This window comes from Protopterus annectens, chromosome 3.part0, assembly GCF_019279795.1.
Source record: "Protopterus annectens isolate FY-2018-M chromosome 3.part0, PAN1.0, whole genome shotgun sequence".
In the NCBI taxonomy this organism is placed as follows: domain Eukaryota; kingdom Metazoa; phylum Chordata; order Ceratodontiformes; family Protopteridae; genus Protopterus; species Protopterus annectens.
The window spans coordinates 1,904,696,515-1,904,719,408 of NC_056731.1; positions in this window are offsets into that span (position 1 = coordinate 1,904,696,515).

Below are 22,894 nucleotides of genomic sequence, written 5' to 3' on the forward strand. Positions count from 1 at the left end.
AATTCTGTACATATATAGCTTGACTTCACCATTCACACTGTTTTAAAAAATTTATGACAATTCCTAGAAAGGGCTTTTGCAACACATAACTTAACCTATGACTCTGCATCATAAAGTGCAGTGTAGGCCAGTTGACTGTAAATAAAATGGAAGCAAAGCCCTCCCAGTTACTTTTATTTATTGACTGATAGTTTGTTTGTTTGTGCCTTTCGGCTTTTCCCAGTTATGGGTCGCCACAGCGGAACTCCGGTCCGCTAATGATTGGCAGTTGATTTTTACATACCGAGTCGCCAGCCCTGACGCACAACCTTCAACGAAGGTACGCCCCATTCACGTATGTCTCCACACAGAAGACGCTCTAGCTGAGAATTGAACAGGACAACATCTTACTGTGAGGTGACAACGCTACCGCAGCACCACCACCACAGTTATTGACTGATAGTAATAAATGCAATATGACTGTTCTCAGTTCAAGAGTGAGTAACCTGTTTAGAAAAATAGTTTTGCATTTTACTGAAAAGGTCATTCTCATTTTCACCACGGAGTCTATTATTTTGTGTTGACCTTTTGATGGACCTGTTTTCTGTCTCTGAGGCCTGCAGCTGGAACAGTCCAGTTTTTCCTTCTAAAGTTCACAGAAAGCTTTTGATTAAAACAAAATCAATATGAAAAATCTCAGATGTTTCAATGTGATTCTTCAAACTAATTACATGATAAAAACAAATAACTTGAGAGTATAGTTTAGGCTGTGCTGGCCTTGCAACATTAAATATTGCTCTAACTTCATTTAGACTCTACTAGGCATTTTCAACATAATACGCTTTACATCATATAGCAGATATTTCTTTCACTCTAGGACATTGTTTTCCTCTTGAGATTTAGTACCATGGGTTTCACTACTTGTTAAATAAACAGTCAGTGAAAAGTCACATAACCAAATTGCATCACTTGAAAAATGTATATTTGTCCCAGTCCCCTTCAATAACACACATCACACCAAATGACATTTGACGAACTTTATTAAATTTCCATAACATATCTTTGATCACCAACTTTATTAATTACAACTATTCACGATATAATTGATTCTAAATACAGCATAACATCCTTGTAATGTTAATCAGGGCAGCGTATTTACTCACCCTGCCCCAGTAAGCAGCGTCCATACCTCTACTCACTTACTTTACTTATGAAGCAGCATCCCATCTCACTTCATACACCATTCATTGTAATGTTAATCAGGGCAGCGTACCAACTCACCCTGCCCAACAAGCAGGGTCCATACCTCTGCTTGCTTACTTTACTTATGAAGCAGCATCCCAACTCACTTCATACACCATCCATTGAATTACCTTCCACCAAATAAGCACCATCCTTACCTCAGCTTGCTTATCTATTGAGCAAGCTTCCTCCAGCTACTCATTTCCTTTCCCTAGATCCTTGAAATGAACATCCAGACATCAGAGGGGGAACAGAAGAGGGCAAGCCTATTCCTCTTCTCCGCCAACCAGCCTGACCAGGCTGTTCCCCCTCTCTTCTACCCAAATTTGTTCAATCCACTTCCCATAAAGGGAAGGGGCAAGCCAAACATCATTTGTTGTACCCATCATCTGTAAAGCACCTTAGAATCTCATCATAAACCCCTTTGCCATGCAATCATTGAAACTAAAAAAAGTAGGATTACCATGATCCTGTTGTAACACTGGAACAACCACACCAAGAGAACACATACCCTTTTAGCCCGCTCCCTTCAAAGCTGAAATCATGGCTCAAACTGAAAGTATTGACAGCCTATAACCACAACAAAACCACAAACTATAACCCCTTGAACTCAAGACAGCACCCAGTCAAACAACTAGTAGTAAGTCTCACACCCAAGACCCTGTTAACTGTAGCATATCCTATATGTGCAACAACTCCATTATTGTAGGGAACAGTCTAATTCCAACTTTAATGTCCTACCTTAGCTGGCAGAAAACTAGCACCCCTTGTCCTACAGCTGCCTTATCCTGCAACTAAGCTTCCTTTAAACCTTCTAACTCCCTTGCAACCATGCACCCAGTTTCTAAAACCACCCCATTACAGCCACCTACCTACCATGCTTCCTAAACCCTATCTACAAAATTCACCCAAATCCCAAGTGAAATGATCCTTGTGCTATTCTGTAAAACTTTAACCTGGTACGCAACATTAACACTACTTACTCAAGGGACAAATTTGTCACTCCCAAAGCTACCATCCATTAGGAACAAACTCCAACATCTTGTCAAACACTTCATTGTCCCTTCCCCCACCTAAAGTTCAAACTGGATGAGTGAATGCAACCACCCAAGGTTTCAAGAAAGCAAAGACTGAACTTCACTGGCTTGCAAGAGCCATAAGGCTGCAGCCTAATAAGTTCTCATACTCCTATGAATGTTGTGACTCTACTCATCCCGTGGGATCCCCACACTCCTCAAGCACCCCTACCTACCTTTTTCTTACTTGCCCCAAATCCCAGCCCAATAATCCGCTCCCACTAATTAAAAGCAAAGGTCTAACATTCCTTACTAAGGTAATACTCAGACCCACCTTGAGCCCCATTCAAGTGGCAAGAACATCCTTCCCATCAAAACATCACCTTTCAAATCCCCTTGTCAAGTCACTGCATGATGCCTTCTGCACGTCAGCAATTTCTATCAGGAAGTGTTGCCCACTTGTGCTCCCCATGTGTAACCTCCTTGCTCACCGCTGCTTCCATCATTGGCAAACTTCACTGTGTATCGCCACCAATGGTACTTGGCACACTGCCATCTGCAAAGAAAAGGAAAAAGTAAACCCTCTAATATGTAAAGAGAAGGCTACACCTTATACCCACCTCTTCCAACTTACAGTCACAGCATTCCAAGACCCCATCTGCAAGAAAGAAAAGACATGTAAATCATCCAAAAAACATAACAGACATTCCAAGACATCTTCAAGGACAACCTATCCTGCCAACCCAGGAAGGAATGTACCACCACCACTCACATCTATGACAAAGCAGCCGTAACTGAAGCTATACTTCCAGTGACCCTATCAAATACCCAAGAGAAGTTTAATTATCAGTCAAGTATGTTAAAACTAAACCCCACACATGAAGGACCTATCAATATCCACAACCTGGGTAACCTTGCGATTCCAGACCACATCAATTAGCACCCTGTATAAGCTAAGCTAACTTATATTGTAAAACCATCTGCCTAGCTCTTAACCTTCCATCTCCAAATGAGGCACACTAACCAGCATACTATGGAACAAAATGGACAATGCAGCAATTCTAATAATAGCTGACTAACAGCTTATAAAATGCAATCAGGTAGTATTTGAAATATTCCTCTTACAAACTTAAAAGGTTGTTAGAACAGGTTGCGGAAGCATGTATATTCATAATGGAACTCAGTTTCTGTCTACTATCTACATTTAACATTTAACTAATTACATTTCTTAACTGTCTACTCCTACTTAATCTATATCCCCCCCGTCATACCATTACTTACTAACCTCAGCCCTAGTGGCAGTCTTTATCCTCCCTTGTGTCTAAATTTTCTAGCTTCAGCCTTTAATGATTTGCCACTAATTTGTCAGAAAGCCACAATTTTATGACAACAGACCAAATATATAAGGCAAAATTCTGTACAGATGAGAGGTATGACACACCACATGGCTGTATGGCCAACAGCCAATATCCGCAACCCTCTAACCATTCGCAAACATGAAGCTAACATCCAAGAAACCCCCAGTCATGTGAAATACTCACCAATGAAGAGTACCCTCTGAGCATCCCCTCCATTTGTCAGCCGCCTACAAATTTTTCAAGGAACAACACCCCCCTGAGCAACGCGGCAAACCCAGGATGGCGCTGATATTTAATAATGTCACCTACTATATAACACAGAATCTGTGTTTGCTTTCTATGAGTGCAATAATCAGTTTTCTATTAAGAATTTCTTGCAAACAAAATAAAGTCTGTATTTTCGCTTTGCCCTTGATATAAAAGTAATGGACAAAAGGAATAGAGAAAACTAGAACATTTTATTCTAGACTCCTAGTGCTAGGAAAAAAGGTCTTATTTTCAAAACAGTGCCGGGATCCTAACAAGTGAAATACAACAGACATGGTTAGAAAAGTGTTGACACTGACTCATTAACTTAAAGTATACCAAAATAAATGTTTCTTACATGACTGTCATTAGTCAGGAAAGGCAGAGATTCATCAATAATACCTGTAGGAGGGAGGTTGCTTTATTTTAATAAGTGATTCTTTTCTATCTTATTTACTAATTTCTTTTGTGTTGTTCTTTTTAAACCAGTAGATTTTATGTAACACTATTATTTCTTGTAAAATCATGTTTTTACCACAGCATAGAATAAGTGTTGTATAATATATTGTCCTTACTTTCTACCATGCACTAACATTGAATCTTACACACCGCTCAGCATAAACGAGAGCCGGCAGACAGGAACACTCTTTAATCTGTCACCTAAACACCAGCACTTTAGATGTGCGGCCACTCCTTATGCTGTACTGCTCTGTCAGTACTGGAAAATGTAACTAAAACACCTAGTGTATTGATAGCTCACAGAACAAGATGATACTGAAATGCAAGTTAATTTGTATGGCGGTTTGTACAATCAACCTCATCCTTATCAGCATAACTGATTGAAAAGAGCCCCGCACATGCGTGGTGATGACTGGTGCTGTACCTTGCTCAAAGACAAGTGAAAACCTATGTAGTTTTGTAGAGATGTTCAGTAACAGCATTCTTCTGCACTGCAATGGATCACAGGACACAACAAGAGTCTCCTGTCTCCCCCTAATCAAAATATATACATATTGTCAAAGAATTAGCTCGTGATTGTCATAGCCACACTTCAGATGTGTTTGCAACAGCTGCCTTCAGCAACGGCACCTCATCTCTGTAGCAACAAGAAACCATTGGGTGCACTTTGCTTTCCCTCTGGCATTGTGTACTCTCATGCTGGCACAGCAGAATGGACTTTGCCTGCACAAACCCAGCTCCCCATCTCGCTCACCACAGAAACCCTCTGTGTAGCTAAATCTTGGCAGCAGGACCACCTGCCCCCTTGTTTATCACAATCTACTTAACCCTGATTTTCTTTTTTTTAACCAAGGACCTTCGACGCCACTCTGCGCATGCACAGCAGTAACCTCTGCCCCCAAGGAACAAACAGCCTGCGAAATGGCCAGCATGGCTCCTCCGGCCCCCAAAACACCACCGAGACCAACCAAGACAAGGCAGACCCGCAAAACCACCAGTAGCAGCTGAAAAGGAACACACCGACCTGTGTCCAAGATGGGAGCGCTGACTCAGTGACAGCAGCCATCACTGTATACCCCTACAAGCACCACCAATGACATGCTCAACCGACTGTAATAAGTAGTAATGGGAAAATATAAAGGAACAGGTGCCAAACTTCATGACAGCTAGAACGTTTTTTTTTTAATTTTTTTTAAACATACGGCTGTCAGAAATACAAAATTACACCCAAACAGTCAGATCACAGCAGTGCCATATTTCAGGTAACCCTATGTCGACACCAACCACCCCACGCACGTGCAGACTACAGCATCACCTCAGGCAAGCCTCACACACTGAGCCTGAAGCCCACGAAAGAAATTTGTGGTTCTGTCAACCTCGCTGACTGCTGAAATTCTATTTATTACACTAGTAGAATACTTTTGCAATCATCTCCCTCTGGGTTAGTACCATTAAATACCACTTCATTTAAATATGAAGGAAAAACACATGACTAATCTGCCATTAAATTAAATTGACAAAGCAGCTAATGAAAGACAGACCGTTCTGTTAAAACCAAAAATGCACCGGTAACTGGGATCATACCAATAACAGGAAATAATTCACTTCACAGCTGAAATACTACACTAGAAACACTGATTAGCTACACCAGCCGCCTGGCTCCAACTGAAAACAAAGGAGCCTAACCGGAGAGCTACCGGCATGCAATCAGACTGGCAGGACTGACCCCAAACACTTAAAAATAAATAAATAAAAAAAAAAAAAAAAAAAAAATTATATATATATATATATATATATATATATATATATATATAAAACTTTGGTGACCACCTGCCCAAACACCCAGGATCAAAACTGTATAGATCTCTAACCATGCTGAGTGAAATGGCCCTTTCCATATTCTTTCACTTTATTTTCATGTCTCCTAACAATGACTGCAACTGCACCATTAGCTGTAGCACATGCAAAATGAGAGCCAACCTGACGGTTTTTTTTTTTTTTTTTTTACCAAAAGCCAACCCGCTAACAACAAATCAAGAAGCTCATGAAAACATGAGGCAAACTGTGGACGGTAGGCCAACTCCGAACGCACACCTGCTGTCTCTTCCATGGAGAGGAGTTTCCCTGCTGTTAACCGGACTATATGCATGTGCCAACACCCAGACGCTACCAGCAGCCATCTTCGAACATGCACGCACACCAGCACAACCTGGGAGCTCCTTCAGCCATGAAAAGCCTTCCCACTGTTCTATCCCCCACAAGTGACCAACAAACTCCTCACAAAAATGACTATATCTTATCTATGCTTCATACCGTCCACCACCTCAACCCAAAACAAGCAGCCAACCACCACAAGTTCACTACCCAAAAGTCAAACCACCAGTAAGGCACCTGGGAGCCAAACAAAGTGACATAACACTATAATTCCACTGACCTGCAGAACAAAGCCAAGGATAGCAGGAAAGAAAAAAAAAAAAAAACACTTCACCAGTACCAATATGTCCAAACCTCATCTAGTACCAACATGCTCCCATACTCCCCAAGGCCTACCTGTTCTCTAAAACACCCACAGGTCATCATGGACGTAAAACCTGCCATAGCAAGTTCACGCCAAACTATGATTACTTAGCCCAACTACACTAGACTAAACCTCTTAAGCCCCTCTCCATCATTATCTCACTTCGTCCCAACCATCCCCGCCTCCACTTAACCCTTTCACCTCCCCAACCCACTTAACTCCCCCTAATATTAACCTAACCCCCCCCCCCCCCATGAAGATGTCCCGATACAACTTAGTTTGTTGCCAAACTCCATTTCTAAATAGAATTATGGGTCACTGTGACTGAAATGAGGACAATTCATGAAATATTAACTGTTCTGCATAGTTATGAATATATGTACAACTTTCATAGTTTAAAACTGTCTTTTAAAATCAAATAACTTATACAAATGGCATAGCATAATTAGAAGTGTCAGTTTAATGGGCAAACATTTCTGACACTTTATCTTTATTGAATGCAATCATGTTAATGTGGCAGTTTAGTATAAATGGATAAGGCTGTGAAATGGTAATCAGCTTTATCCTGCATTAATGTTTGATTCACTCAGAGCAGGATTCTGGAATGTTTTGTTCTGCAGTGTAAACTTTGAGTACTAAGAAGTCAGATGGAAAGTCATTATTTAGAATGTCGCAGTGAGGTGGGGTTTCACAAGACAGCAACCTACAACCAAATAGAACAGTGCAGTGAGGCCATGAAACCAAGTTTCAGTGTAAGTGACAGGCAATAGAGCAAAGCATGTGCACATATAGTAAGGGAGATACTTGAATGTACACTGAAAAGCATTTGGGCAACAGGTACCATGAAAAAACAAGATGAATTCTGAGCAGTACAGAATATACAATTGAACAAATGTACATAATTAGGCATAATGTTTCAAAGCTAATGTGACATTACCATACATTGTCTCAAGTTGGTATGAGCAGGGAGATACTTATGACTGGTAGCATGGAATGAATATAAAAAATGAAATCAAATCTTCATCAAGCATGGACCCATTATCCTAAAATAGAAACATATTTGTGCAAACAGCAGTATCCCCCCAAAAAATCTTAAAGCAAATATTGTAAGGGTAATATACCCTTTTCATAAGCATGTGTAAGATTCTCCATTATATACATAGCACATAGATGTCAGTTGCAAGCTGACATATGAGTTCTCATGGATTTCCAGAGATAAAGGGCTGTTGCAGTTGTGAGCTTCTCCAGAATATGTTAATTGAGATGTTACCTCTTTAAGCATTCAGATTACATTAGCCTCATTAAATAGGCATGGAGTAGCTCGGCCGGATACTGCACTGGAGTGCAGAAGGTAGCCATTTTGGAGTGCTATATGTAGCAATAGTTTTTAGAAATGAAGAGCAATCCTGTGCTTACACTGTCTGTTTATTACCTAAACTTGTATGTCCTAATCTCTGTCTACTTGCACTTTTTGTGGTAATGTCTGACTTAAAGTGTGAACTGACCATGTGACATGTATAGCCTGCAGTGATTTCAGCATACTCTATGTATATTGCAATCTGTGTCTCTAAAGTGTATGTATGTGAGTGTGTGTGTGTGTGTGGGGGGGGGGGGAGCCCATAAAACGTATGTCAGTATCTTACATTTCTACTTTTCCTGTGCTAATCTGTGCTGGGATTTGCTATGCTCTGATTGGTACTGTCATTCTCATCAACATAAGTTCATAGGTTCATAGGTGTGTACTAGGCTAATGGCCCTGGAGCCTTTACAAGCCTAGCCCATAGGAGTGCCCTGGCATAGTGCCGCCCGTTAATTACCAGTGCCTCTATCAAGCAGAGCCACTGGAGTGATCCCCAGGGTGAACTTTCTATTTCCCATCCACTCATCCAGATTTCTCTTTGAAGAGGGCCAGTGATGTGCTCTGCTTGATATGTGTGGGAAGTCTATTCCAAAGCATGGGCAATCTCTTGGTTATGAACCTGTCCCTCCAGCATGTTCTATCGATTGTAGTAATGAGGTTGAGGTCTCTGGAGCATGTGGTGTGGAGGGATTGGGATTTTTTTAGCTGTAGCATTTCTAACAGAGCTGGGTCAGACATGGCTTTGTAAGTCAAGCAGAGATCGCCTCTTAGTAGATGATATGAGACAGAGAATAGCTGGAGTTTTTTTAGTCTGTCCATGTAGGACATCTGTTTAAGGCCTAGGATCCTCTTTATAAGGAACTTTTGAGGCCTTTCCAGCTTGTTGCATGTGTCTAGTGAGGCCCATGCCAAATGGGGCAATATACTTGATGATTGGCCTAATGAAGGATGAGTAGAGAGATATGATGACCTCTTTCTTCCTGGATGCAAAACCCTTGGTAATGAGATGTGCCACATAGAAGGACTTTCTGACCACAGTGGCAATGTGGTGGTTGAAGGAGAGGTTGCTGTCAACCTGTGTTCCCAGATCTCTTATAAAGTCTTTAGTCTTCAGTGGGCTCCCATCGATGTGGTAATTAGTGGGAACTGAGTTTTTCCCAAAGGGGATGACGATGCATTTTTGGCATTAAGCTTAAGGCCATGGTTTCAACACCAGTCACTGGTCTCAGTGAGGCCTTTCTGTAGGATGTCTGCATCACTTGGGGAGTTAATAATGGCTCCCAGCTTGCAGTCGTCTGCAAATTTGGTCAGTCAGAGTCACTCCGTGTTGGCCTGGACTTAGAAGAAGTAGATGCCAAACAGGAGAGGACCCAGGACCGATCCCTGTGGGACTCCACTTGTGACTGGTCGGCAGTCTGACTTGGAGTCGCTACTTTCACACTGTGGGTTCTATCTGTGAGCCAGTTTGCAACCCACCTAGTGATATAGGAGTTGATGCCTAGTTTGGTGAGTTTATCAATAATTCCTGAATGGGGAACGGTATTAAAGGACTTGGCCAGATTGAGGTAGGCTGTATGCACTGTTGTGCCCTCATTCACAGCTCTGGTGACTGACTCAAAGAAGTCAACCAGGTTGAGCAGGCATGATCTACCTTTCACAAAAATAAATTGCATGGAATCTAGAGTTTGGAGATTCCCTATATCCCTGTTAATTAGGTCCATGATGATGTGCTCCATAGCCTTACATATCAGACTCATCAGGCTAATGGGGTGATAATTCCCAGGGTATGAAGTCAATTCCCTCTTTATGGAGTGGGATGACTGTAGCAGTGCACCATTCGGTAGGGACAAAGGCTGAGGTAAGGCTGTGACTGAACAGGGCATACCGATGGGGTACCAATTCACTTTGTAGTTCATGTGGAACACATCCAGGGATATTGTCAGATCCCATGGAAACTGTATTCTTGGCCTTGGACAATGCAGTTTTAACCTGTGCTGCAGTAATGCTGGGTACCTGGCATTCCTCCCGTATTGTGATTGGTCCTTTGGGGGGGTGAGGGGTAAAGCTGGCACTGAATCTGTCAGCTAGTATGTTGGCAATATCTGTTGGCTCAGTATAGGAGGTACCATTCTGCAGTAACTCAGAGCAAACCTGGGTATTGCCATGGAGATTCTTGATATAACAATAGAAGGCTTTGTGGTTGTTTTTAGTGTCTGCCACAATTCTGCCTTCATAGTTGGTTTTAGATGTTTTGATGAGGGATCTCAACTTTGTTGAAGCTAATAAGGGAGTTTTTCCAGTCTTGGGACTTCACCTTTTTATGCAACAGTTTCTTCCTTCTGTTGTAGAGTTTATTAATGGCAGAGAACCACCAGATTGGGTACCTTTTTTTGGAGGAGAGGGTCTTGGTTCTGTTGAGTATGGCTAGTTCCATGCATTTATGCACGTGTTTGTACAGTGTATTGGTGCATGATTCAGCAGTCACGCATCTATTTTCCATTGACATGGGTGCCATGAAGTTAGCCACCTCTGTTTTTAGGAGCCCAAAGTCAGCTTTGGAGAAGTTTTTCATGGTAGTTACCTTTGTGGGGATTGTGGGCGAGATGTGAATTTCCATGGTGATTAGTTTGTGGTCGGATCTAACCAGGGAGGAATTGACTATTGGTGTAGAGCAATGGTTGCCCATGTTAGTAATAACCAGATTAAGGATCTTGCTTCCTCTAGTGGGGGTAAGAATGAGGTGGCCTAGGGTATTGGAATTGATGATTTCCAGGAAGCATTGGGCCACTGTATTGGTGCGTGAGTAGTTTTCCCAGTTGATGGAGGGGTAGTTGAAGTTACCTAGTATGAGAGTGTTGGGTTGGATCCTAATAGTTCCAGGGTACTTAGGAACATGGAGTGAGAGTCTTGGGACATGGTTGGGGACCTATAGCAGCCTACGACCTGAATTGCCATCTCACCCAATGTTAGTTGTACCCGAAGTATCACAGATGCATTTTGCTGGGCTACTGGTCTTAAGGTGTGCATATCCTTTATGAATATGGAGACACCACTGCCTTTGGAGCTTTGGTCCATGTTCTCGGGCCAAAAGGTATGGAACGAGTTATAGCCTGGTATTGCAGGAGTACTTTTTGCTGCTTTAAACGAGGTCTCCGTTACAGCACAAATGTCGATGTTCTCCATTTTGAGGAGTGCTTCGAGCAAGTGCATCTTGAGATTTAGATTTATAGCTTTGAGCAGCATGACCCTCAGACTGCATTTACTTATAGCTGTTATGGTGGTAATTTGGTCTATGGAACATTGCCTAAAAAGACACTATAGGGATGGCAAAAGCCTTAGCCAGTATCTGGAAACCCAGGGGTGACAGATGCAGGCCATCTCTGGCAAAGCATTAAGGTTTGTCAATCATGTCATCACAGGCAGACAGATACTGGATCCCCTTAGAATGACACCAGAAATTTAGCCAATTGTTGAAGTTAATCATTTTCTGCTTGTACTGCATTATCATTCTGGGTGACGGTAGGATGCTGCTCAGGGCTAGGGTCATACCTGCCTGGGCCACATAATCCGAGAGCTCCTCCATGTTTCTTTTCATGTTTCATGTGGTGTGGCTCAGGTCATTCACACCCACATGGATAGTGACAGAGTCTTACTTGTACTTGTGGAGTGACCTGAGTGCGTGTGTTATGTGGTTATGTGTCAGATTCTGGAAGCTGCTGTGTTTCGAGTGGCTGAGGTGGGACCAATTCTCTGGAGACAGCTTGGTCAGCATGCTTCCTAACAGTCACACAGAACAAATATATTTCTAACCATCTCAAGCCTACAGTGCTACAATATACATCTTGAGGTATTACAGCATGTAAATCATGTCCTGAGTAGTGCAAATATACATTTCAGAGCAGCACAGATGTGGCCATGGGTGACATTGTAACTAATCAGTGTGGATGCCACATTTATGCCATCTACCATGGTTCAAGGCAGTATCCTACATCACCTACACAATATAAACTATTTTTGTGACTATGCACTTCACATCTGTAGAGAAGTTTTCCAGCTCAGCGCTACAGTAGTCAAACTGAGACAAATTTTTAGAAATGCAATGCACAAACAGAAAGTCAGTAGTTTTTCTTTTGTGTACTTAATGCCCAGCATATCTATTAAATATGCAATTCCATAACCAGTCATAGCAGGAAATAGACTCTAAATCTGCAAATTTTAAGAGTTTAATACTAATGGAGCTATACTGCTAAGTCACAAAGCTACAACATGTAACTGAAAAGAAAATCAAAACGTCTGAACTATACTATAAAAATTAAAAGAGCTAGATAACATTGTGTATTCTCAAGACCTCCACAATGACAACTGAGGTGCAAAACATCTTATTGTACTGTAACCTGTACCTTTCATCAACTGGCTTTACTGTTACACTTTCTGTATCACTGTAGTGTACATTGTGTGTTGTTATTTAACTCTATTTTCAAACTGTAATTTGAATCATATTTGTATCTGGTATTTCTATCTTGTATGTGGAGTTTTTCTCCCCAGGCATCTGCTGAAAGAGGACCTTGTCCAGTCAGACTTTCCTGGTTACGAAATGTAAAATAGATAATAAAAATAAATTGTACAACAGACCTGACTGACTGCAAATGGCACACAGTTCAGAGTAAGATAACTACACTCATAAAACAAACAGACCAAACAGCATGAGTACTATGTCAGTACTACTGCGTATGGATTCTTTGGATATTATTCCAGTGTGCCCCATAAGGGATAATGGGAATCATCATCATCAACATCATAATGATGATCATCATCATCATCATCAGCATCATCAAAGTCTTATCCATGAGACTGGAAACACAATTTCCAATAACTTCATTTGTTGATTATGTATTATCTCAGCACATCACCCTGTTTCTGAGATAACAGACCTTGGGAATGAGGCACAGTTTTGAAACATACACCACAGAGAGACCAAAATCTCCGAAAGCATAAATTTGTTAAGTTTGAAGACATACCTTCAGATATGAGATGCTCCAAATATAACAAAACCTTTTCCCCATGGTATATAGAGAGAGAAACCCCTAACTGCGACAGAGATGACCTGTGATCGATCGGCAGGTACAAAATTTGGAGGGAGTAGGGTAGGAGAATAAGACTGAGTGGTATATGGCTTGCCCATCCTGTTGAGGGAGCTGGCTTGGCTTACCACTTGGGCAACACCCAGTGGGAGCTTTATTTGGTGCAATCTGCAGAGTCAGGGCCAGAAGTATGTGCTGTAGTGGCATATCTGTTAAGGCCAAGGAAGAGTTACTCAGCTGCACTTCAGATGGACAAGACATAAAAATGAATGGGCTGCACATAGTTCTGGAAATAACTGTAAACTATAGTATTACTAAGGAAATGAAGGAAATCACTCGGCATTTTCTTTCTTGCACAGCAGTCTATGAATCCATCTTTTGGAAAATAATAGTGCCGAAAGGTATCACTATTTATCCAGGTATTTCCCCAGTACTTGGTATCCCACCTTTCTGCATCCCAACATGCACTGCAAATTGCTACATTATATCAGCTATAGAGTATCACAGTGACTCAAAAGTATGCAGAGCACATGCTCAGAACCAAGTAATATTCAATATAATTTGGAATCTCCCTGGTATGTGTTTAGTTATGGTGGTGTCACTTCCATTATATAGTATCAGTGGCTGTGTGCCACGGCTGTCATCTGTGAGTCATTAGAGGTCAAGGAAGTTGATCCATATTGACTTCTTAAAATATGTATACCACACTGTTTCCAATGTAAATGACATAGAAGGAGGCAAACAAACATAAGATGCTCATATTGAATAGATAGTACTGTACATGAGTTTTAATAACGGCCATCACACTGAAAGATCCTTTTGTTTCTTTGGAGAATCTGAAGAATGACAGCATGTAACAGTTTCAATGAAAACACAGTGATGCTGTGAAGTTTATGTTAAGTCTACATTTGTTTTATAAAATGCTGTTAATCTAGCTCTGTAGATGTAGGAGACAAGGGAATATTTTTTATGATGCACAGTGAAACCACAATATATGAATCATGATCCCTTATTCTACACTGCAGAATATTGTATCTATTGCACAAATGGGACCCCAACATTTTGCGTTTATGTTTTTTATGTCAGAGTAGTGTTTCACAGTGGCTTCATCTGTGTAAGTTGGTTGCTCAAGTTTGAACTAAACAGACTTTTAGATAGTCTGGGTGGATTTTTATGAATAGAGTGCTTTGTAGGTGGCTTTTTTAGTGTAGTTATACAGTATTTTTTAAACTTTTTTTTTAAAACTGTTAGAGCAAATATCTGTGTTTTAGTACTTGAGAAAGGCTTATGCTAGCTAGTGATAGTTCCATATTTTTCGTCTGGGTCATTTTTGCCCTATGCCTGTTGACTATCAAGCCTACCCCGTACTGAACTTGAGTCCATTCATTCTCTCATAATGGTGTGATAGCTACCAGATGTAAGTGTCTGAGAGTCAGTAGAAGAGTCCATCATGCATCCAGCTCTGAGAGGTTTAGTGTCATTAATGTCATCCCAGCAATGAGGGCATTTTATATTGGCCCTAGCCACACATCAGTGTGAGAAGATGTGCAATTTGCATGACCATGGAGACCCTTAATTCCTTCCCTCTTTATTTACATACTCTTGTACACCCTCTATGAAGGCTACAATTAACAGGTGGCTTGGTGAGCTAAAACTCACCCTCAGGATGCATATTTGCATCACAGCCCCTCCTCTAAGTGGTTGTGTCAGTAAATGCTTCCTGCTCCTCCCTGGCCTCCTCCCTGGGATTGGCATGACCATCCTTTCCTGCCTGTTCTGTCAAGCACATAAGCTGCTACTTGAAGTCTAGTCACTGGGACCATAGTAGGAATTTTATCCCTCCACATTATCACAGCTGGACATTAGTTTTATAATTTACCTATGTTTGTTATGTGTACAAATAGCATATTGTAAGCAAAGTCAACATAGACTGCATTAATGCATTAGCTACAAATCTTCATTGCCAATGTTACAATTCACATGTATATCACACATGAACACTGCTGGTCCAATCTGTAGAGAAAGATGAGAGATTATCTTGTGTATGGGGAATGGATACAGCTCAAAATGCTCATACCAAATTTGGTGAACCACTTTAATGACTCCAAAATGTGCAGTAGTACAATATAAGGCTTTTGTTGAAATTCTATTCTTGCTGTTTCACCAGAGCTTCTAGACTTGTCCTATACCCACTACATTTATGCTTACTTTCCTAATAACTGAAATAAAAGTTCACACATTGCACATGCAAAGCATACTGACATGTACCTCAAAACACCGCAGTCCACTTAAAACAACTCTATAAATACAAATATGCAATTAGGTTTAATAAAAAAAAATGAAAATGCAAAGCTTATTTCCAATTCAAAATAATGCTTTGCCCACTATACACAAAAGTACTCACACAGTTCACAAAATACAAACACAAAAGTACTCACACAGTTCACACATTATACAAACGAAAGTACTCACACAGTTCATAGACTAATACACAGTACACACAGTACACACAGAAAAGTACTGACACAGTTCACAAAGTACACACACAAAAGTACTCACACAGTTCACAAAGTACACACACAAAAGTACTCATACAGTTCACACATTATACACACAAAAGTACTCACACAGTTCATAGAGTAATACACACAAAAGTAGTCACACTACACACAGTACACACAGAAAAGTACTTACACAGTCCTCGTGGTACACACACACAAAAGTACTCACACAGTTCACATGGTACACACACAAAAGTACTCGTACAATTCACACAAAAGTACTCACACACTTCACATGGTACACACACACAAAAGTGCTCACACCTAGTAGAAAATTTGCCAGTGTAGACCACTGAGGAGAACTGGAAACATTACTGTAACACAGAAGTACCCAGAGAAAATTGATAAATATAACATGTGGCCTGGATTGTGTGATTAATAAAATATATTGTACTTTATGACTAGAGAACCACACAAGAGTACAACTGACAAAATAGAAACACTAAATGTCAATTCTATGTGCAGTTCAGTGGGTAACACACTAGTTAAGCATTACAATGCAACAAGGCTGTAATGGGGGGAGGGACTTACCTCTCTGTCCCAAGAGGGGTTGCTAATAATGTCCCATAAGCCTCTGTAATGGGGTCATTTCTGTTTGTGCTGTTCTTTCTCTTAGAGAGAAAAGTGAGAAATTAAGTGAGGATGAAATCATCCTGCATTGTGCAAATTGGATAACCTAATTACTTCAGAAAAAAATGCCGCCAATCTCTGAGATGATTTAAAGCAATGTACATCTGGTGTAGTAGTAATAACTTCACCTTAGGTGTCATTAAATGAGTACATGTAACAGAAAATCATCAATTTTGATTACGGAATAAGTGGTAAAAAATCATTAAAGACCTAGGGACAATGGTAGACAAGTATGTGTCGACCAAGGTCAGAAAAAACTATTATATAGCCCATTAAATTTGAGTGGGCATGTCCAGTCTCTTCTGTGAGAATGCTGTACTTTTATAACTCACTAAACTGATCCATTACTGAATACAGTGCTGCACTTTTTAGCCTTCAAACAAGCCATCTGAAACAGCTTGTTGTGATAAAGTGATTTCAAACTGGAAAAATCAAAGGATTGGAAAACTTTATTTGTTTGGATGAGTCTGCAAGGACTGCTATTAACTAATTTCCTAAATTTTCAGTATAAGCTTTTGAATCACAAACAAAACCCCCACTCATTCCATTTATATATATATATATATATATATATATATATATATATATATATATATATTTGTATTATGTGGAAATCTAGAATGTGATACATGGAATATTTTGCATTGAAATTTATGGAATGAGTTTCAGGATGAGAGGTGTAGCCATGAATCATAAACTAAGTTAATTACTCCTGCAGTACAACATAATTCATATATCTTGCAAATTAGACACCAAATATTCCATTTGTGCCTTTTTCTGTGTTTTGTTATGTTTCAGTATTGTTTTTCAATGATTTCATTTAGCTACTTTAATTACCTTTGCTACTAATGAATAGGGCTTTAGGTAGTTTGCATTTTATGACTAGAATGTCATGTGAGAGGCCTTGTAGTTAAGTTCTAAGGGACATATAAATATTTGCAGATATAAAAACATACCAATACATACTTCTGAGAGTTTAATAGTATGTGAAGATTATTTTATAATCTGCTTTATAGCTTTATGTTTATTGTTCACTTATATTTATTTTCGCTAGTTTAGATAGCTAGAATCTGGAACAATGGTGCAGATAGCAGTAGCTATCCAGATGTAGGAGAAGGCCAAATGTTGTGAGGGCATGGTACATGGACCACATATATTGATGCACTGCCATCCAAACACATAGTCTCACCAGATTTATCCAGTGTATAAAAAAAGAGATGGTAGCATACCTGTGTCCAGCTACAGTTGCCTCATGACAGTAACTTGTGAAGTGGGTTCCTATTAGAACGACAGAAACGCATTTTGTCAAATGCGTTTTTGTCGACACTTAGGGCGAACAGGCAAAACAGCGAAGCAGCTGTTCAGCAAATTCTTTCCTCGGGAAAGAAGTCGCTTGACCGCTTCATTGCTTTGCCTGTTCTGAGGTGTAGTGTGGTCTCTTGTCCAGTATAGCTCCCAAGCGTGATTTTGCAACAGTTACTGACCTTAGGGTTAGGTACGGGTTAAGGTAAGTGCATATGTATGAAAGTGTTTACTGTTTTTTATTTTGTGTTAAATGTATGGTTGAGATACATGTGTATGTGTTTTCAGCTGTTTACTTTTGTTTTCGGGGGTAGGATTAGGGTTAAGGTAAGTGTGTATGTGTTTGGAACTGTTTATGTAAATGTGTGAGAGTTACTGACCTTAGGGTTAGGGTGCGGGTTAAGGTAAGTGCATATGTTTTAAAATATGTACTGTTTTTTTTTTGTTAGATGTATGGTTGGGTTACGTGCATATGTGTATTTAGTTGTTTACTGGTTTTTGGGGGGGGGTATAATTATGGTTAGGGTATGTGTGTATGTGTTTGGAAGTGTTTAATGTGGGTTTTTTTGGGGGGTTGTAACAGTGATTTTTTTTTCCTAGGAAAGAAATCGCTGTTCTGTGGTTTCGACATTTTCAGCGTTTGCTGAATATGTGTCGATGAAACACCATTTGCTGATTTCAGCGTTCGGTGTTTTAATATGAACCCTGTGAAGTTAGTATGTGACTCTGGGTGGGTTGGGAGCTGCGCAATTATATATGAAAGAATATTGAAGTGAAGTGTTTCCTAAAAGAACAGTAAAAGTCTAATGGGGAATTTTTTGCCAAGTTACCAGAAGTGCTGGCTAGGCAGTGTGTCTTTATAGGATGTGTGAAAACCACAAATGCATGAGACCTTTGTAGGTTTTATATTTAATATGGCCAGGTATCTCCCCTTGAAAGCCTTAAACTTGTTTTATTCAGATCATTGACAAATCTTGAAGATATGGGCACAATAGTAGAATGAAGGGGTGGCTGTTTTGGTGGCAGTGGACCCTCAGTAGGAAAATGCATATAATCAATGAAGGTGAGATTGTAAGCTTTGTGGAGGCAAAAGAGACATTTTATTTCATACCAAATAACTGGTTGTACTATAATAAGGTGCATTCTATGATTAATGTAATATGGTCTTTGATTATATCACGGTAGACAAGTCTAAATGTTTATTCAGTAACAGTGATTGAGTGATAGAAAGGAGACATCAAAATTAGCCATTTCAGCAGTTTATACAAGTCTAATGGAACATGTGGTGTAGGTTACTAACTTCCTTTTAAGATAAAATAAAAGTTGTGTGTGTCGCAGACCTAGGGGGATTGATAAGGATCTAATATGCATGTACACTTCATGCTTTATCACCTCTGTTCAGTTAAGTTGTTGACACAGTAGATGTTGCCTATGTCATTTTGCACCCTTTTAAGTTGAGTGAAATCTTTATGTAGTCGATAGATCAATGTTAGAGTTACCAAGTTGTAGCAAAAGAGGACTAGGGACATATTTTTGCCACGTTCCTTAGACAATCCTCACTCTAGAGTGAGGTTAAGTGGGTTTGAAGTACAATATAAGAGATGATATTATGTTGCTAACAAAAATAGTTTGGTGATTCACTGCCAGAGTAATTTTCCATATCTGAAGTGGTGTTACTGTGAGGGTTTCTATCAATCACATGGATGGTAATAACTGAAGTGTGAATAAATGCAGATGACCCATCAGTGGCCGATTCGGGGCAGTTGTCAATGAAGCATCTTTTAATGGAAGTGGTCCAAGACCACGCATCTCGAAGTCAGCTTGGCTATGGAGATATTTGGTGGGAGGTATAGACAGCATGAAGGACTTTTCTTCTGTATTATAAGTCAGTGAGAATGCAGTGTTATGGCAGGTCTGTATGATTCCTGTACTGAATCGGTTATCATTTATTTAATTGCTATATAACAGTGACGTTAATTAACGCCATAATTCCTGAGTTGTACTCCTAGTACTTGTCAAGTTCTAGTCATTCATTCTCATTTCCTTCCCTGCCTGTCTCTGTCTTTAAGAATAAAACTCTTTTCTACAAAATGAAAAGTAACATCAACTCCATGGCAAAGAGAGGTTTATGCATTTATTTAAAAGTTGATACCTAGAGAGGTGCACTGATCTGAGTATCCATTTCAGATGTGACCCAGGCCCTCTACAACAAGAGAAAACATTAAACAACTAAATATTAGATAATAATTTGTTTAATACTGTATGATAGGACTGAGCATTAGAAGCTTGCAAAGAGAAATACCCACAAAGAGCTTAGGAATTTATACATTCTGAAAGTTAAGTAAAAACATGTTTAAAACAATATGGCAAGGATTCAGAAACAAATTGTGCAATGCATAAGGCAAAACTGTAGGATGAGCAGTAGGTTGGAAGGTGAAAGCCAATTCAAAGTCACTGCTAGTGTGATTGCCTAAGGCCTTGAAATACCACAGCCAGAACGTTATGGAAATTAAATGGAGATGAGTAATATGATAATACAACCAGTTGTGAATTCAAAAGAGGCTAAACAACATGGAATAATGATTCTGAAATGCATAAAAATGTTGTGATGGACAGTGGTTGCCAGTGTTCCTGTACTCCATAAATTCCTAATGAACAGAATCTGAGATCATGCTATGATGAGGTTTCAGCAGGATTAGTTAAAATGTATATGTGGGGAGCATTCTATCATTAAGAAGCCACAGTGATGTGTGCCTTCACATGCAGTGTATCAGACGGATCCAGCTCTACCTAGCATTTAATCATCTCCATGACAAGAAAGTAGAGGACTAGTGCTGCTGTGAGGACAGAGACATCATACAGGAGATGTTGCACATGGTGAGGACAGAAGCATCATACAGGAGATGGTGCATATAGTGAGGACAGATGCATCATACATAATGCTTCCTGTGTATGCAAAGCCCTCTTTGGTGTCATTTGATAGCCCATTAGCCCATGCACTACATCAATCAGCTCTGCTGTGGCCCCAGTGGCATTGGCTTGGACCTGGATGGCTGCTCTATGCATATGTTGCATAATGTCCATGGAAACACTCACCAAAGGCATTATTGGCACTGACACTCTATCCCCTATAACCATCCCCTTGCTCAGTGGAGCTGCCAGCACCCACAGATTAACAGCAGACAAGGGTACACCCTCTGTTGCCATGATGGCCATTTCCTGTCTTTCCTTGGCAGACTCAGAGAGTAAAAAAGGCACACTTAGTGAATAGCACTTTGCTGTTTATCAAGCATAACATTTTTTAAAAAGTAAATAGAAGAAAAAAAAGAAAGTGTGTGTGTGAGTGTGTGCGTGTTTATGTGTGTGTGTGTGTGTGTGTGTGTGTGTGTGTGTGTGTGTGTGTGTGTGTGTGTGTGTGTGTGTGTGTGCGTGTGTGTGTATGCGCATTTGTGTAAATGTGAGAGAGAGCGAGAAAGAGAGACAGAGTGTAAGCTGGGGAGGGCAGAGACAGTGCTGACTGTAACAGGCAGTCCATCAGCACTGATCCACTAAACATTAAGAAGTATGAAACATTATTGACCGACTTTAATCCTCAGTAATTATTCTAAGAGGCATAGTGTGTCAGTATATCGCAAAATCAGACAGTGAGAGTAATGAGGCATGGAGTGAGTGGATGGTGTTGTAATGCTTTGCATGTTCACATCTCTTTGTTTTTTATTCATTTGCTCCCAATGAGATATCTTAAGTGCAGTCTTTCAACAAAGTAGCAGTAACTGCTTGGCGTGTGTGTGTGTGTGTGTGTGTGTGTGTGTGTGTGTGTGTGTGTGTGTGTGTGTGTGTGTGTGTGTGTGTCTGTGTACATATTAAACAGTGTAAGAAACTTCTCTGTGTGGAAGATTTTTAGTCCATATATTTCTAGTTAATCACTGTATATTAATCAGATCAGACAATAGTAGTAGAAGTAGCGAACTTAAACTCGTCAAGTCAAAACAAAACCAAAAATAATAATAGAAAATATATAATTGTGCAGCATTACTAAGTATTCGAAAGTAATCCAAGTAAAGTAGGCAGTCTGTTTCCAGTTGAAAATCCTTTATTAAGTACACAGACAAGCGATCCAAGTAAAACAAAAATAGAGTAATAATTTCCTCACAAGCTTTCTAAATATATATATACTTTTTATCAGGCATGGGAGTGGTTTATTGTGCTGTAAAACAAAGTGTTATTGGTACACATGTTAAATTCACATCCCTTCCCCCATCAGTGTGACATTCGAGCTGGTCCTGCCCTGCTTAGTAGCTGTCATAATAATATAACTATTATGTACTTTAAATAAAATGTATAATGATGTGGTACCTCTTATTTAACCAAATTATTAAGTGATTTTATCCAAGACAATATACTACATGGCTGGAAATATATCAACCTTAGTTCATTTGGCAATCAAAAAATATATATAAATATATAACATTTTGCATGTAAAAAATAATTTCTATTTTCATAACCTATTGTTAACAAAGATCACTTTCGTCCTTCTAGGTTACATAGGTAAGACAGATAGGCGTCTGAGGGACAGGGTATACGAACATGGCTACGCGATTAACAACAACAAGGAAGAAAACGCCCTTGCAAAACACTGTAACCAGAATGTAGGTCATGTGTTTGATTTCATGGTCATCGACCAAGTTGTGATTGACAATACTAATCTTGTCAATGAAAACCTACTTAGACTACAACTAGAAAAGAAAGAACTATGTTGGCAGTTACGTTTGGCAGCACACAAAGTGCCTGGCCTTAATGAATCTTGTTCAATTATGTGCATACTTAAACTGAACAGTTTACTAAGATAGGGATACTTTATTATGGTAAAATTTCTTCATTTAGGGCACCACACACATCAACCTTGGCTGATTTGTTATGTGTACATTTATTCGGTCACCTTAGTGAGAGTCTTACATTTACATATACATATGGTTTGTGAGTAGTGTATTATATTTTTTGTAAACAAACATGGCGCGATCTAGGGTAGGGGCCTCTTGTTGGAAATAATGTCTATTGTCATATATTAGGTTTATACATTAATACTTTATACATACTTTTTTATATATTCTTTCACACATATTTTTTATATAGATTTTAACA